Source organism: Capricornis sumatraensis, chromosome 6, assembly GCF_032405125.1.
Source record: "Capricornis sumatraensis isolate serow.1 chromosome 6, serow.2, whole genome shotgun sequence".
In the NCBI taxonomy this organism is placed as follows: Eukaryota; Metazoa; Chordata; class Mammalia; order Artiodactyla; family Bovidae; genus Capricornis; species Capricornis sumatraensis.
In genome coordinates, this window is record NC_091074.1 from 13,495,983 (window position 1) to 13,514,749 (window position 18,767).

The window sequence follows — 18,767 nt, forward strand, 5'->3', positions numbered from 1 at the left end:
TAAATTCCTGGACCAAGGACTGAACCCAGGCACCCTGCACTGGGAGCATGCAGGCCTAGCCACTGGACCACCAGGGAAGTCCCTATGCTTTTTAAAAAATTACTTAAAAAGAAAAAAAATATGGAAAAAGAAAACCTGTATTAAAGAGTTACCTGACTTTGAATAAAGAACCGGGTGTAGATAAAAGTACTGCAGGAAGCCTGAGAGTTTGCAGAATGGACATCTGCATTCTACAGTATTTTTAAGACAAATATAAACCTGAACCTCTCACGTCACTATCACTTCTATCTACTGCTTCTTTTCAGGGTGACCTGGGGTTTTATCACCCCACTTCCTCTTTCTCCCATTATCTGTCATTCTGAAGGTTATGACTGGAATGCAGCCCCGCTGTCTTTGTCTAGAAACCATGGAAAGAGAGCCAGAGGTTCAGGACTACGTTGCCCAGTTTGTTTGATGGGAATGCCAGATTCTTTGTCAACAGCTATGTCTTATGGGGCCCCATTTCAGACACATCCCTCTGTCCTTCCCGCCATTGTGGGCTGACCTTGGGCTTGCTGTCCCTCTCTATCAGTACTTGGAACATGAGGGGAACACACTCAAGCAGGTTTTGGTGGAATTGGCACAGAAGATGATGAATATTCTTCATATGAGATAAATCAAAAGAACTATCTACAAATAGCTCTGCTCAATGGCATTTTAAAAAGTCAAAGAAAAATCAGATATCTGTATTTGGAGAAAAAGTTAGTATTTCCCTAGTAGGTTAGTTGGTAAAGTATCTGCCCGCAATGCAGGAGACCCAGATTCGATCCCAGGGTCGGAAAGTACCCTGGAGAAGGAAATGGCAACCTACTCCAGTACTCTTGCCTACAGAATTCCAAGGACAGAGCTGACCTTGGGGTTCCTGTCCCTCTCTATTACTACTTGGAACATAAGGGGGACACACTCAAGCAGGTTTTGGTGGAATTTGCATGGAAGATGAGGAATATTCTCCATATGAGATAAATCAAAAGAATTGTCTACAAATAGCTCTGCTCAATGACATTTTAAAAAGTCAAAGAAAAAATCAAATATCTGTATTTGGAGAAATAGTCCATAAATTGTGATTAATTTTACCATGGAAAGCACTGTCAGATGCTCACTGGTCGGCCCTCCAGGCGTGGGAGCATGTACAGACAACTGAGACTTCACCAGTCTATTTCACACCATCATAAAGAAATTGTTTCAAGTCTGAAACTTAGAAACCCTCATTCAAAAGATTTCGGTCTGCATTTGTCATCAGGCATCTTTGCTTGCTGTTTGCATGTCAACCAAAGAATCATTTCAATGATGTTTATGACAAGATTCTGTGGCTGAATGAAAATGTCCAGAAAAGTGTGTGTTAGTCTCTCAGTCTTGTCTGACTCTTTGTGACCACATGGATTGTGTAGCCTGCCTCTACCCATGGCGGCTCCTCTGTCCATGGAATTTTCCAGGCAAGAATACTGGAGTGGGGGCTGCCACTCCCTTCTCCAGAGGATCTTCCTGACCCAGGAATTGAACCCAGGTCCCCTGCATTGCACGCAGATTCTTTACTGTCTGAGCCACTGAGAAAACTTGGGGCGTGGGGGGAGGGCGGGGCGGAGGGAGGAAAAACCTCTGCTTTATGTTAAAAGGCTGAGTTTTGGGTCAGACGATGCTGGCTATGAGGGCACCTCAGTTCTCTGTCTCTCTGAATATCTTTCTTTTTTCTAACATCTGGCGAGGTAAGGAGATTTCATGCCATCACACAGAGGCCAGCACAGCATATCACAAAAACGTTGCTGTGTTATTTCATGACACAATCAAGGAAAAGAGCTCTCTAGAGAAATGATCCGTCTGCCCTGTGCTCAGGCTTCAATCTCTTTTAATATGAATCTGAATTCTCACATGACCCAGAATTATCCAGCTGCCTTTCAAATGTTGCTAGGTTACCAGCTGCCAGGGAGGGAAAAACACCATTAAGTCAGACACTCAACTAGCTTTTACTGAGCATCTAATTTACATCAGGGCAGTATTCCAGGTACTCAGTTTGGAGTTGCATCTGGAAACAAAAGGGCTTCCCAGGTGGCATTAGGGGTAAAGTACCCACCTGCCAGTTCAGGAGATGTAAGAGACGCAGGTTTAATCCCTTGGAGGAGGGCATGGTAACCCGCTCGAGTCATACACGGTTTAGTGACTGAACAACTGCAACAGCAAGTGACCACCTTTGTTATGTGCTCTTGTCCTCCCATGCGTTAAGCTTAAGGTTCAGATGTGTAAGGAAATTATAACCTACCTCTCACAATCTTTCAGCCTTTATCAGTCACTAATTCATTTAGTGGGCATTTATTTATTGATTCAGTTCAGTTCAGTTCAGTTCAGTTCAGTCGCTCAGTTGTGTTCGACTCTTTGCGAACCCATGAATCGCAGCACGCCAGGCCTCCCTGTCCATCACCAACTCCCAGAGTTCACTCAGACTCACGTCCATCGAGTCAGTGATGCCATCCAGCCATCTCATCCTCTGTCGTCCCCTTCTCCTCCTGCCCCCAATCCCTCCCAGCATCAGAGTCTTTTCCAATGAGTCAACTCTTCACATGACGTGGCCAAAGTACTGGAGTTTCAGCTTTAGCATCATTACAACGTGCCAACTCTGGGCTAAGCTCCAGAGATTCAAAGATAAATGTGAAAAAAAAATGCTCTCCAGTTGCCACCTGGAGAATTAATTGATTCCAATTTCTCAGTATTGTTTGGAATATATGTTATTTCCATATTCACAGAAATAACTTAAGAATACACACAGGAACCTCTTCACCAGCCTCCCTCCCTGTTCTTTTCTCCTCTTTCAACTGATCTTCAGTTTTTACTCATTTAATTCCCCAAGTCGCTTTATTTTCCCCTCCTAAAAGTTCATAATTGCTCCTAAGAACCTCACAAATCAAATTAGTGTACTGAATCATAAACCATGAAACTTTCCCTCAATTGTCTGCCTCACCTGTCTCCAGCTACACTGCAAACCAGCTGAAGGAGTGCTTTCCTTTCCTTCCCAGAAAAGATGGAAACACATCCATCTATCACTGTCCTTGTTTATTGTCGAGATTTTAACTAACCAGATTTTGTTCTGTTCCTGAAAGTCTGTCTGGGTTATTCCCTCTGAAATATTAAACAGAAACCTTCACTGTGAATCCATGTGCCCTGCGAGCTAGACCCTGCGGAAACATGCCAGAAAGCCCAGTATGAGCCTTCAGGTCAAGTACAACTGAGATGGGTATTTCACCCGTTAAACATAAACATCAAATAAAGCAGAAAAGCACAAAAAAACTTAGGTTAAGAATCTCCTCTAGGGTGTCCCTGATGGCTCAGTGGTTAGGAAACTGCCTGCCAGTGCAGGGGATGTGGGTTTGATGCCTGATCCAAGAAGATCCCACATGCTGTGGAGCAATTAAGCCCATACGCCACAACTACTGAGCCTGTGCTCTTGAGATCCCCAGCTACTGAGCTCGGGCCCTCTAAAGCCTATGCTCCACCAGAGAAGCCACCTCAACAAGGAGCCCACGCACTGCAGGGGCCAGTGGCCTCTGCCCACCACAACTAGAGAAAAGCCCATGCGGCATCAGAGACCCAGCACAGCCCAAAAAAGCCTCCTCCAAAGTACAAATGCACATTTATTCACAGTCTTCCAAGGCAAGAGAAGCCAACGCTGTTCCTTCTGCATTTGGGTCCCTGAGTCGGGGTAAACTGGAGATGCCTGGACCACATCCACTTTGCATCCACCAGGAGTCCCAGCCTGGGCTCCTCTAAACTGAAATGAGAGGGACTTCCCTAGGGGTCCAGGGTTAAGACATCACCTTCCAATGCAGGGGACACTGGTCTGATCCCTGGTTAGAGAGCTAAGATTCCACATGCCTTGTGACCAAAAACACAAAACATAAAACAGAAGCAATATTGTAACAAAGTCAATAAAGACTTTAAAAAAACTGAAATGAGAACCTGAAGCTATCTTCATGCAGTCATAGAACCCTTCTGATTTTCTTATGATTTTTACCTGACTCTTTAGTATTCCTTCACCCGGACTGATTTGACAGCAATTTTTAAACAATTCCATCTTTTAAGCTCCTCAAATTAGTTTTGATCTGAGCAACAACTCTTTCCATAACAATATTTCATCAGTTCAAATGGTACATCATCAAATTACATAATTATAATTTTTTTAACTAGCATAATCCCCTTTGGGAAGAAATGCACTGCCTTTGGGCTCTTTTTTAAAGATTTTTTTTATGTGGACCATTTTTAAAGTCTTTATTGAATTTATTACAATATTGCTTCTGTTGTTTATGCTCTGGATTTTTGGCTGTGAGGCTTGTGGGGTCATAGCTCCCTGACCAGGGATCAAACCTGCACCTCCTACATTGGAAGGTGAGGTCCTAACCACTGGACCGCCAGGGAAATCCCAATTGCCTTTGAGAGAAGCACACAATTGTGAGCCAAGGATTCCAGGTGGATCCAGTATAGCCTGTATCCAGCGTAGGTCCTCCTAATATGAACGCTATTTGCTATGTTTGCTGAATGACTAGAGTGATGGTTTAGACATTAAATTGATTGAGCAGATTCAGACCTTGCTGTCAAAAGCTCTCAGTCTCATAAGAGTCAGGGAAAGCTCATGTTGCAAGGGCAGGGGCATTGCTGTCTCCATACAGAGGCAAATCGCCCAGCTCCTGGGTTCAGGTCTGGGATGAGGCGCTCCCCTTGCGACCTTGTCCTCACACAGGTGCCCCAGCTCCCTGCCCTCTGTCCAGGGGGCTTACAGGTGCACCCAGGTAATTGAGCAGGCAGTGTCATGCAGTGATGAGGCAGGGTGAGGGCAGCCTCTGTGCCCTTCCGTGTGACCTTCCATGCTGCACACTCGTCCTACAGAGCAGCTCTCAATCCTGTTTGCAGGCTGTCACTTCTGTTCCCTTCCCTCGGGCCCCATCTTGTGTAGACTCTCTGCTGTTGTTGTTCAGTCGATAAATCATGTCCAACTCTTTGTGACCCCATGAACTGCAGCACAGCAGGCTTCTCTGTCCAACACTATCTCCCCGAGTTTGCTTAAACTCATGTCCATTGAGTCAGTGATGCCATCCAACCATCTCATCCTCTGTTGCTCCCTTCTCTTGCCCTCAATTTTCCCCAGCATCAGGGTCTTTCCCAATGAGTCAGCTCTTTGCATCAGGTGGCCAAAGTATTGGAGCTTCAGCTTTAGCATCAGTCCTTCCAATGAATATTTAGGGTTGACTTCCTTTAGGATTGACTGGTTTGATCTTCTGGCTGTCCAAGGGACTCTCAAGAGTGTTCTCCAGCACCACAGTTCAAAAGCATCAATTCTTTGGCACTCAGCCTTCCTTATGGTCCAACTCTCACATTCATACATGACTACTGGAAAAACCATAGCTTTGACTATAGGGACCTTTGTGGGCAAAGTAATGTCTCTAACATGGGGGGTAGGGGGAAACAGTCCTAAAATAAGCCTGGAGGGTTTCTCTGAATCTTTGATCTATGTGAATGTGACTAGGAAGAAAATGTCCCCAGAGAAAAAAATAGAAGATGGAAAACACACTGAACATAACAAAGAGAATACTTAATACTGCCACACAGAAATAAACACATCAGCTCAAAGAGACTAAAATATGCCTGAGATTTTAATAGATGCCATCCATTTATTCTGCATCCCTTTCTGATTTTTAAAAGCTTCACATGGAGCTACCTGTGTCCCAAAGTCCTGGCCATTCTAGTCTTCCTATACCAATAATATCTGTTATTTGGCCCTTTAGCAGGAAAAAATAGTGACTTAGCATTTAAAGGTCATTGAATTTAACTTCTTATTCCATTCAACACTAATGCAAGGTAAAAATATAATTTCTATTTCATAACTGCAGAGGCAGGCCATTACCTAGTTAATATCAAAGCAAGGAGCAGAATTCAGGCTTGCTCTACAAATCATTAACCTAATTTCTCTTAGCTGGAAAAAAAAAATAGATTTTATGTCCTCTGTGCGGAAGTGGCTACTCTAATTCCCTGAAACCACTTTAAAAAAGAAATGCAGTTTCTTTCCAACTGAATTTTATCCAATATGGGGGCTGACAACTCCTGTTATGATTTAATGTAAAATTTAATTTTTTACTGTCTTTAAAATGCAATGGCTATTCAATAAGATTTGCATGTACACAATAGAGACTAATCACTGAGTATAGCACACTCAGCTTTTTATTCAAACAAGGTAACAAAGGCAATGCAAAAGAATGCTCAAACTACCGCACAATTGCACTCATCTCACATGCTAGTAAAGTAATGCTCAAAATTCTCCAAGTCAGGCTTCAGCAATACCTGAACCGTGAACTCCCTGATGTTCAAGCTGGTTTTAGAAAAGGCAGAGGAACCAGAGATCAAATTGACAACATCCGCTGGATCATAGAAAAAGCAAGAGAGTTCCAGAAAAACATCTATTTCTGCTTTATTGACTATGCCAAAGCCTTTGACTGTGTGGATCACAGTAAACTGTGGAAAATTCTGAGAGAGATGGGAATACCAGACCACCTAACCTGCCTCTTGAGAAATCTGTATGCAGGTCAGGAAGCAAGAGTTAGAACTGGACATGGAACAACAGACTGGTTCCAGATAGGAAAAGGAGTACATCAAGGCTGTATATTGTCACCCTGATTATTTAACTTCTATGCAGAGTACATCATGAGAAACGCTGGACTGGAAGAAACACAAGCTGGAATCAAGATTGCCAGGAGAAATATCAATAACCTCAGGTATGCAGATGACACCACACTTATGGCAGAAAGTGAAGAGGAGCTAAAAAGCCTCTTGATGAAAGTGAAAGAGGAGAGTGAAAAAGTTGGCTTAAAGCTCAACATTCAGAAAATGAAGATCATGGCATCTGGTCCCATCACTTCATGGGAAATAGATGGGGAAACAGTGGAAACAGTGTCAGACTTTATTTTGGGGGGCTCCAAAATCACTGCAGATGGTGACTGCAGCCATGAAATTAAAAGACACTTACTCCTTGGAAGAAAAGTTATGACCAACCTAGACAGTATATTCAAAAGCAGAGACATTACTTTGCCAACTAAGGTCCATCCAGTTAAGGCTATGGTTTTTCCTGTGGTCATGTATGGATGTGAGAGTTGGACTGTAAAGAAGGCTGAGTGCCGAAGAATTGATGGTTTTGAACTGTGGTGTTGGAGAAGACTCTTGAGAGTCCCTTGGACTGCAAGGAGATCCAACCAGTCCATTCTGAAGGAGATCAACCCTGGGATTTCTTTGGAAGGAATGATGCTAAAGCTGAAGCTCCAGTACTTTGGCCACCTCATGAGAAGAGTTGACTCATTGGAAAAGACTTTGATGCTGGGAGGGATTGGGGGCAGGAGCAGAAGGGGACGACAGAGGATGAGATGGCTCGATGGCATCACGGACTCGATGCACACGAGTCTGAGTGAACTCTGGGAGTTGGTGATGGACAGGGAGGCCTGGCATGCTGCAATTCATGGGGTCAGACACGACTGAGCGACTGAAGTGAACTGAACTGAACAGCCATTAATTTGGAATTTGCTAGAGTGCAGGAAACTGTATAGCCTAGAGCTTAGTCTCATTACAGAGCTTCTCAAGAACAAACATGGATTTTAATTATTTGCACTCAGAAAATCAAAATTGATAACCTCACTAAGCTAAATTTAAAGCTTCCCATCATAGTACATTGGGCTTTCTTGGTGACTCAGATGGTAAAGAATTGGCCTGCAATGTAGGACACCCAGGTTTGACCCCTGGGTTGGGAAGATCCCCTGGAGAAGGGAATGACAGCCCACTCCAGTATTCTTGTCTGGAGAACCCCATGGACAGAGGAGCCTGGTGGGCTACAGTCCATACGATCACAGAGTCGGACATAACAGAGTGACAAACATTTACGTAACACTTAACATAGTATGTAGCCATCAAAAAACTTTTAAGTGTATTTATGGTTCAACAATTGAATATTATACAATTATAATTTACACTTTTAAACTGGAAAAGAAAGGTCTGTTCTTATAGAACACTCACAGCAACAACAAAAAAGAATATGAAACAGGAACCAAAAAAAAAGCCTACTCTTGACAAAAGTATCAGATATCTTACCCCCAACCACAGTGTATAAGGAAATTATCATATGCAGTAAGATCAATTCAGTGCTGGGCTTTCCCTGGTGATCCAGCAGTTAAGACTCTGTGCTTCCAAGGCAGGGGGCACAGGTCTGATTCCTGGTCAGGGAACTATGATCCCATAAACCATGTGGTGCAACCAATCATAAAGTCTTCATTAAGGAAAATATAATAATAACAAAAATTAGTTTTTTGAAAAATATCAATTCATTGATGATAAATTGGGGCTTCCCTGGTGGCTCAGAGGTAAAGAATCTGCCTGCCAATGCAGGAGACACAGGTTCAGTCCCTGGTCCAGAAAGATCCCACATGCTGTGGAGCAACTAAGTACATGGGGCACAACTGTTGAGCCTGTGCTCCAGAGCCTGGGAGCCTCAGCTACTGAAGCCTACACACTCTAGAGCCGTTGCTCCACAACAAGAGAAGCCATCACAATGAGAAGTCCATGCACTGCGGCAAGAAAGCATCCCCCTCTCTCCACAATGGGGGAAAGCTCACCCAGCAATGAAGACCCAGCACAGCCAAAAAGCAAAATGCACTTTTAAAAAATAATAGTTTTTTTTTTTAATTGATGGTAAACCAGGAGCAAGGGAAGACGGAATGACCAGCTACAAATCTCACTTAAAGTCACCAGATCTCAGTTCCTCAACGTATGGGGGGGAAATCCTAAGGAGAAAACCAACAAGCACTTGTTTGAAATAGTAGCATCAGGAATGACTGCTGGTGGCCAGAGCATCTCTGAATTGAGTCTGGCACCAAAGAGAGGCAGTGCATGGCAGACTGGGGACAGGTCTCAGGAGGGCTATACAGAGCAGCCATATTTGCAGGAAGCAGGCTGTTAGTGAGGCAGAATGGAGGAAAAATATTCAATATCCAAGTAGCCCTACAGCAGCTAGTTCTTGTTGGGTGCAGCCAATAAAGGCTAAATGAATTCCCTCACACACAAAATTCTGTGTCATTAAATGAATGCTTACTGTCATTGTTAAGAAGGACACACCCTACTCAAAGATTAATTATAACCTTTTCAAGGAAATAACATATTAAAATATCGTAAGAAAAAAAGGAAGAAAAGATCAGGAATGGTCATCAAAACCATGCTGCTATACATTATTATAAATTCTTCAAAGAGGTTAATGAAGTCACTGATTCTGTGAAACGATGTGATATGCTGAGTTTGCTGAGGTTAGGCAAACTATTGAAAGAAAGCAGGAGATAAAAAATAAGCAGCAGCAATTGGGATATAATGAAAAACAAAGCCCCAAAATGGTCACATTGAAAGCAACATGAAAGAAAAAGAAATGTACTGAAAAGAGAGAGGGACATAAAGTATAAGACTGAGAAAAAGGAACAAAATGAAATTAAAATGAACCAAGTTAAAAGTGGGGCTTCCCTGGTAGCTCAGCTGGTAAAGAATCTACCTGCAATGCAGGAGATCCCAGTTCAATTCCTGAGTCAGGAAGATCCGCTGGAGAAAGGAATGGCTACCCACTCCAGTATTCTTGGGCTTGCCTGGCGGCTCAGCTGGAAAAGAATCCACCTGTAATGCGGGAGACCTGGGTTCGATCCCTGGGTTGGGAAGATCCCCTGGAGGAGGGCATGGCAACCCACTCCAGTATTCTTGCCTGGAGAATCCCCATGGACAAAGGGGCCTGGCAGGCTACCATCCATGGGGTCGCAAGAGTTGGACACGACTTAGCAACTAAACCACCACCACCACCACCACCATATATAGATTCTGAAACAACCTAAATGTCCCACTGACAGATGAATGGATAAAGACAATGTGGTACCTATGCACAATAGAATATTAATCAGTCACAAAAAAAGAATAAAATAATGCTGTCTGACCAACATGGATGGACCTAGAGATCATGATACTAAGTAAGTTAGAGAGTGAAAGACAAACATCATGTGATATTGCTTATATGTGGGATCTAAAAAAAGGGGTACAAATGAACTTATCTGCAAAACAGAAGCAGACTCAAAGACACAGGAAATAAGCTTATGGTTAACAAAGAGGAAAGTAGGGGAGAGATAAATTAGGAGTTTGGGATTGACATATACACATCACTGTATATAAAATAGATAACCAATAGGGACCTACTGTATAGCACAAGGAACTCTACTCAATATTTCATAATAAACTATAATGGGAAAGAATCTGAAAAAGAATAAATATACATATATATATAACAATCACTGTGCTGTACACTTAACGCAACATTGTAAATCAACCAAACTTCAAAAGGCAAAATGAAATTTTTTAATGGATTAAAAAAACAGAAATTTTAGAAATTTAAATAATCATAAGAGATTACTCTGCTCAATTCTATGCAAATAAAATTAAGATTATGGGGGAAATGGATGATTTTTAACCAAATATAAATGACAACACTGACTTCCAAAAAAATTCTGAACTGACTCTATTCATTTTCTACCGCTACATAACAAATTGCCAGAAACTTATTGACTTAAAATAACAGGATTTTCCCACAGCCTCTGGATCTTAATCCAGGATCTCTCAACAGGGCCTCTGCTAAGGAGCTCACAAGGCGGAGATCAAATTTTCGGCCAGCTCCATCCCTCTCTGGAAGCTCGGCCAGCAAAGATCCGATTCCAAGTTCACCCAGCGTGTTGGCAGGACCCATCTCTGTGGCTGTGGACAGAGCCCCCAGGGTATTGCTGGTTGTTGTCTGGACAGGACTTTCACCAGCGAGAGGCCCCACTCTGGTGCTCACCTTGTGGTATCCTCCCTGGTCCTCTCATAACAGGGCAAATTTCTTCTTCACACTTCACATCCCCATATTTCTGCCATCAGGAAGGGCTTTTTAGACCCACTTGTGAGGTCAGGCCTCCCAGGACAATCTCCCTTCTGATTAACTGCACTTCAGTTGCTAAGTCATGTCAGACCCTGTGTGACCCCATGGACTGCAGCACACCAGGCTTCCCTGTCCTTTGCTATCTCCCGGAGTTTGCTCAGACTTATGACTATTGAGTCAGTGATGCCATCCAACCATCTCATCCTCTGTGTCTCCTCCTCCTTTCCCCTTCAATCTTTCCTAAGATCAGGGTCTTTTCCAGTAAGTCAGCTCTTCGAATCAGGTGGCCAAAGTATTGGAGCTTCAGCTTCAGCATCAGTCCTTCCAATGAATATTCAGGGTTGATTTCCTTTAAGATTGACTGGTTTGATCTCCTTGCAGTCCAAGGGACTCTCAAGATTAACTCAAAGTCAACTAAACTAGGACCATGATTATATGCACAAAACCCTTTCATCTTTGTCATAGTAGTAGTTCAGTCACTCAGTCATGTCCGAATCTGCGACCCCGTGAATCGCAGCACGCCAGGCCTCCCTGTTCATCACCATCTCCCGGAGTTCACTCAGACTCACGTCCATCGAGTCCGTGATGCCATCCAGCCATCTCATCCTCAGTCGTCCCCTTCTCCTCCTGCCCCCAATCCCTCCCAGCATAAGAGTTTTTTCCAATGAGTCAACTCTTCGCATGAGGTGGCCAAAGTCCTGGAGCTTCAGCTTTAGCATCATTCCTTCCAAAGAAATCCCAGGGTTGATATCCTTCAGAATGGACTGGCTGGATCTCCTTGCAGTCCAAGGGACTCTCAAGAGTCTTCTCCAACACCACAGTTCAAAAGCATCAATTCTTCGGCACTCAGCCTTCTTCACAGTCCAACTCTCACATCCATACATGACCACAGGAAAAACCATAGCCTTGACTAGATGGACCTTAGTCGGCAAAGTAATGAATATGCTATCTAGGGTGGTCATAACTTTTCTTCCAAGGAGTAAGCGTCTTTTAATTTCATGGCTGCAGTCACCATCTGCAGTGATGTTGGAGCCCCCAAAAATAAAGTCTGACACTGTTTCCACTGTTTCCCCATCTATTTCCCATGAAGTGATGGGACCAGATGCCATGATCTTCGTTTTCTGAATCTTGAGCTTTAGGCCAAATTTTTCGCTCTCCTCTTTCACTTTCATCAAGAGGCTTCTTAGTTCCTCTTCACTTTCTGCCATAAGTGTGGTGTCATCTGCATATCTGAAGTTATTGATATTTCTCCTGGCAATCTTGATTCCAGCTTGTGTTTCTTCCAGTCCAGCGTTTCTCATGATGTACTCTGCATAGAAGTTAAATAATCAGGGTGACAATATACAGCCTTGACGTACACCTTTTCCTATTTGGAACCAGTCTGTTGTTCCATGGCCAGTTCTAACTCTTGCTTCCTGGCCTGCATACAGATTTCTCAAGAGGCAGGTCAGGTGGTCTGGTATTCCCATCTCTTTCAGAATTTTCCACAGTTTCTTGTGATCCACACAGTCAAAGGCTTTGGCATAGTCAATAAAGCAGAAATAGATGTTTTTCTGGAACTCTCTTGCTTTTTCTATGATCCAGCGGATGTTGGCAAGTTGATCTCTGGTTCCTCTGCCTTTTCTAAAACCAGCTTGAACATCAGGGAGTTCATGGTTCAGGTATTGCTGAAGCCTAGCTTGGAGAATTTTGAGCATTACTTTACTAGCATGTGAGATGAGTGCAATTGTGTGGTAGTTTGAGCATTCTTTGGCATTGGCTTTCTTTGGGATTGGAATAAAAACTGACCTTTTCCAGTCCTGTGGCCACTGCTGAGTTTTCCAAATTTGCTGGCATATTGAGTGCAGCACTTTCACAGCATCATCTTTCAGGATTTGAAACAGCTCAATTGGAATTCCATCACCTCCACTAGCTTTGTTCATAGTGATGCTTTCTAAGGCCCACTTGACTCCACATTCCAAGATGTCTGGTTCTAGATTAGTGATCACATCATCATGACTATCTGGGTCGTGAAGATCTTTTTTGCACAGTTCTTCTATCTATTCTTGCCACCTCTTCTTTGTCATAACATCACCTAAATCAAGCGATGAAACCATCACACTCACACACCTTCCTATTCTCAAAGGGAAGAGATTATTATACAAGGACATTAATACCATGGAGTGGGAATCTGGGGTCCATTTCAGAATTTCAGCCTACTGGCACTGCCCAATAGCCATAGAAGAAATATAGAAAATTGTCAAAGAGCTACCTCTGATGAAAAATAAAGCACCAGACCAAAGTCTGTTTCCTTCAAACTTTGAAGGAACACATCCCACAATGGTCTTTAAAAACTGTTCTCTAATAACAAAAAAGATATATTTCAAATTGGTTATACAGCTAGAATAACATTGACAACAAAACCTGACCAAGATTACACACACATACACACATACACAAAATCAGAAAAGTGCAGACACATATAAATACTAGCATTAAAAATAATAAAGACCACACAACAGAGTAACTGTTCAAAGGCTAACATACCAAAATTAGTACAGTTCTAGGAATTTCCCCATTAGCTGATTTCACGTAATTTAAGATTATTACAAGGACTTCCCTGATGGTCCAGTGGCTAAGACTCTGTGCTCCCAATGCAGAGGGCCTGGGTTCGATTCCTGGTCAGGGAACTAGATACCACATGCCACAATTAAAAGATCCCACATGCCGCAACTAACACCCAGAGCAGCCAAATAGATAAATCATTTCTAAAAAGATTATTCTGAAGATAGCAGTCAATTCAGTTAGACAAGAGATAATATAAGAGATATAATAACTGGAAAGGAGGAGAGAGATTTTTCATTAATTGCAAATAGTATTACCATATACCTACCTGAGCAATTCAAGTTGAACCAACTGAAAAACTACTATGAATAATAAGAAATTCAGTAAGTTGCTTAGATTAAACGTGTCTGTGTATGTCTGTGTAAATATACAGAAAATAATAGCTTTATATATGCAAACAACCACCTAAGGGAAATCACTATTTACAACAGTAGGGAAAAACCAAATAGAGATAGAGATATAGATAAAGTCTATATCTCTAGGAAGAAATGTTATAATTCTACTGAGGGATATACAAAAAGCCTTGAGTAAATGAAAATTCATAATGAAGCCAGTTCTCCCCTAAATATGTGTGTGCTGTGTGCTTAGTCACTCAGTGGTGTCCAACTCTTTTTAACCCATGGACTGTAGCCCACCAGTCTCCTCTGTCCATGGGATTTCCCAGGCAACAATACTGGGGTGGTTGCCATGCCCTTCTCCAGGGGATCTTCCCAACCAAGGGATAGAACCCAGGTATCCTGCATTGCAGGCGGGATTCCCTTACTGTCTGAGTTATCAGGGAGACCTCCTCCGTAAGTATACTCATATTTTAATGCCACCCCAGTAAAAATGGTAACATGAATTTTGGGTGATGGTGGGGGTGTTAAACAGGGAACTAGTTATGCTTTTAATTCATAATGGAAAACAGAATAAAAAAATTCTGGGGGGAAAATAATAGGGGGCTAAAATAGATAATCAAACATAGAAATGAGAGATATCTATGGCAGAGAATTTGAATAGACCCAGATAATATGGGAATTTAGCATAAGATGAAATAAACATTTCAAATCAAAAGGAAGACAGAAGATTCCTCAATAAATAGTGTGACACAACTACTTATCTGGAAAAAAAATAAAGATGAATCCTGTGTTTGAAATGACATGTGCACATGGATATTTATCTCAATATTGTTTTTATTGATGAAAAATGAAAAAAATACAAATATCCATCCTAGGGCTTTCCCCACAGCTCAAACAGTAAAGATTTTACCTGCCAATGCAGGAGACCTAAGAGACGCAATTTTGATCCCCGGGTCAAGAAGATCCTCTGGAGAAGGAAATGGCAACCCACTCCAGTATTCCTGCCTAGGAAATCCCATATACAGATGAACTTGGCGGGCTACAGTCCATGGGGCTGCAAAAAGTCAGACAAGACTGAGTGACTGAACACACATCCTAGTGTACTAACTAATCATTATTTACCTATACTACGAACTACACTATAGCTTTTGAAAAGAATGCAGCAGTTATATTTTTACTAATTATCACTGGATATTATTATATTATATTATGCACTATTATATTACATATTATTATAATATTACATATTACTATTAAAGGAAAAAGGGCAAGGTATAGACGTGTAAAAATAAATATGGAGGGGAGGTAAATTTTGTTACTTATGTTTAATAATTCATATATAGAACATGTCACATAGTATAATGTACACACTTATAAAATGACAATATTAGCTCCATATGCAGACAGATGTATGTTCTCACAGATGTATTCACATACCCAGGAAATATTTACTGAGAGCCTATTGTATGCCAGACACTGAGAATGTAATTGTCAAGAGAAGTGACAAGTTCTCTATTTCATAAAATTTAGTCTGAAGAGAGACAGATCATAAATAAATAAGTGAATAAACAGGAAAATTTCTAATGTTGGTAAGTAGTAAAAGTTCAACTGGCCAATATTACAAGGTAGGAGCTCCAGAGGAAAATGGTTATATTTGGGATTAATGGTTTTAAAATATTGGGCCGGCCAAAATGTTTGCTATGGTTTTCCCATAACATGGTACAGAAACCTGAACAAACTTTTTGGCCGACCCAGTATTTGCATCTGTACGCAAGGTAGAGGGCTTCCCAGGTGGTTCAGTGGTAAAGAATCTGCCTGCAGTGCAGGAGATGTGGGTTTGATCCCTGGGTCCAGAATATCCCCTGGAGAAAGGAATAGGAACCCACTCCAGTATGCTTGCCTGGAGAATCCCATGCACACAGGAGCCTGGCAGGCTACAGTCCACGGGGGCACAAAGAGTAAAACACAGCTGAGCAACCCAAGGTGGGTGATGGGGTGCGGTGCAGTGCTTCTTGGCCCTGTCCTCTTACTCCTCCAGCCCTGAGTGTCTCTGATGCCGCCATCACTGTGGCCCCGTGTGTAGGGAATGTTCCATGTGTCACAGGACCCACAGATTCACAGAAGAACCTGCCCAACTGTGACACACTAGCATCCCAAATGGCGAGGCTTGTTCCCAGCTCCCTGACCCCAAGCTGCTCCCTCGGCCTTCACACGCTCGTTCCCAAGTCAGGCCTCCAGCACGGTGGCAGTGAAACTACAGCTTTAATCAATAAACATTTCTCACTTTCTCCACAGTTGTCCGAAAGTCAAAAACCTCCCAGAGCGTTTAATTTATACTCCTGAAATAGTTTACCTGACTTCCTAGAAGGGTATGACTCAATCTCATCTGTTTTTCCCTTAAGCTATCTCTATATAAACTCTCCTGATGATGCTTTGTACAAATGATTTTGTTAGAAATAAATTCAGCCTGATAAAATGTACTCATTAGCAATCCTGTTTATGCCAAGGACGATTCTAAAATATTTTATACACCTCCTCATTGCTTTTATGAGACGGCTATATCAAAAAAACCTCTCCTTACTTCTGAGTCTGCGAATACCTCAAAGTGTACTTGCGTTTTGTATCTAAAATGTGACAGAAGCCTTTTTATGGTGCACCACGTGACCTCGCATACACAAGAAAATATCTGGAGATGTTCCTATGGGGCTTCTTCCCCTAGGATATTGAGCCTACAGGACATAAAGATAACCATTCTAATTCAACATGCCCAGAATTGATCTTCTAAAGAAAATATTAAAATGACTCCAAACTCATTCAGAAACTCAAAGATAAACAGAAACAGCTGCTAAATGTCTCACAAGCCAGTTTGAGATTCATTTCATGTACCCAGCAAAAGGTACCTCAGGTGAAACAGAGCAGTTTCAAGTTAAATTTTATGTCCATTGGCTAGAAGCCTAGCGGCAAGTCTAAATTCCTTCCATTGTTACATCTTTTATGTCTTCGGGCACTTTCCTAATTCCCTATTTAATTTTATTTTCGTGTTTATAGATAGCCATAAAGAGAGCAAGATACACCAATATACAAAGACTTCAGTACCTGTGTTCAGATCAATTTAACTTCCTACTGAAGTCTTCTTCTAATATTGAGATTTTTAAGAATTTTTGTATTTTTTTCAGTTGCCATTTTCCTTAACTAGCAAAATGAAATAAACCTAATCGCTTTAATGTATTAGTTCACTTCCCCACAAAAATTCAAGAGATATAATTATAGAAAATTAAAAAAAATAATAAACCTCTCCATACACTTCCCAAGCCCAAATCCTAATGACAATACAGTAAGTCCTTTACATATGATTGACTACCATTCCAAGAGTGCATTCAGTTCAGTTCAGTTGCTCAGTCGTGTACAGCTCTTTGCAAGCCCATGGACTGCAGCACGCCAGGCTTCCCTGTCCACCACCAACACCCAGAGCTTACTCAAACTCATGTCCATCGAGTCAGTGATGCCATCCAATCATCTTATCCTCTGTCATCCCCTTCTTCCCCTGCCTTCAATCTTTCCCAGCATAAGGGTCTTTTCCAATGAGTCGGTTCTTCGTATCAGGTGGCCAAAGTACTGGAGTTTCAGCTTCAGCATCAGGCCTTCCAATGAATATTCAGGACTCATTTCCTTTAGAATGGGCTGCTTGCTGTCCAAGGGACTCTCAAGGGCCTTCTCCAACACCACAGTTCAAAAGGATTAATTCTTCAGTGCTCAGCTTTCTTTATAGTCCAACTCTCACATCCATATATGACTCCTGGAAAAACCATAGCCTTGACTAGACGGACCTTTGTTGGCAAAGTAATGTCTCTGCTTTTTAGCATGCTGTCTAAGTTGGTCATAGCTTTTCTTCCAAGGAGCAAGCGTCTTTATTTCCAAATCACCATCTGCGGTGATTTGGAGCCCCCCAAAAATAAAATCTCTCACTGTTTCCATTGTTTCCCCATCTACTTGTCATGAAGCGATGGGACTAGATGCCATGATCTTAGTTTTCCAAATGTTGAGTTTTAAGCCAACATTTTCACTCTCCTCTTTCACTTTCATCAAGAGACTTTTTAGTTCCTCTTCACTTTCTGCCATAAGGGTGGTATCATCTGCACATCTGAAGTTATTGATATTTCTCCCAGCAATCTTGATTCCAGCTTGTGCTTCTTCCAGCCCAGCATTTCTCATGATGTACTCTGCATAGAAGTTAAATAAGTAGGGTGACAATATACAGCCTTGATGTACTCCTTTTCTCTTGCTTCCTGACCTGCATACAGATTCCTCAGGAGGCAGGTAATGTGGTCTGGTATTCCCATCTCTTTAAGAATTTTCCACAGTTTCTTGTGATCCACACAGTCAAAGGCTTTAGCATAGTCAATAAAGCAGATGTTTTTCTGGAGCTCTCTTACTTTCTCAATGATCCAGCAGATGTTGGCAATTTGATCCCTGGTTCCTCTGCCTTTTCTAAATCCATCTTGAACATCTGAAAGTTCCTGGTTCACATACTGTTGAAGCCTGGCTTGGAGAATTTTGAGCATTACTTTACTAGCATGGGAGATGAGTGCAATTGTGCAGTAGTTTGAGCATTCTTTGGCATTGCCTTTCTTTGGGATTGGAATGAAAACTGACCTTTCCCCGTTCTGTGGCCACTGCTGAGTTTTCCAAGTTTGCTGGCATATTGAGTGTAGCACTTTCACAGCATCATCTTTTAGGATTTGAAAGAGCTCAATTGGCATTCCATCACCTCCGCTAGCTTTGTTTGTAGTGATGCTTCCTAAGGCCTACTTGATTTTTCATTCCAGGATGTCTGA

At 42.1% G+C, this 18,767-nt stretch overlaps 1 protein-coding gene and 1 non-coding gene across 2 annotated transcripts in view; both read left to right on the forward strand.

Annotated features, from left to right (window-relative positions):
- GALNTL6 (polypeptide N-acetylgalactosaminyltransferase like 6) overlaps positions 1 to 18,767 on the forward strand; it is a 1,456,655-nt gene that overhangs the window by 1,326,128 nt on the left and 111,760 nt on the right. The gene's annotated exons all lie outside the window — the stretch shown is intronic.
- Positions 13,587 to 13,659, forward strand: TRNAG-CCC (transfer RNA glycine (anticodon CCC)). Its single transcript has one exon. It is a non-coding gene; the product is annotated as a tRNA-Gly (tRNA).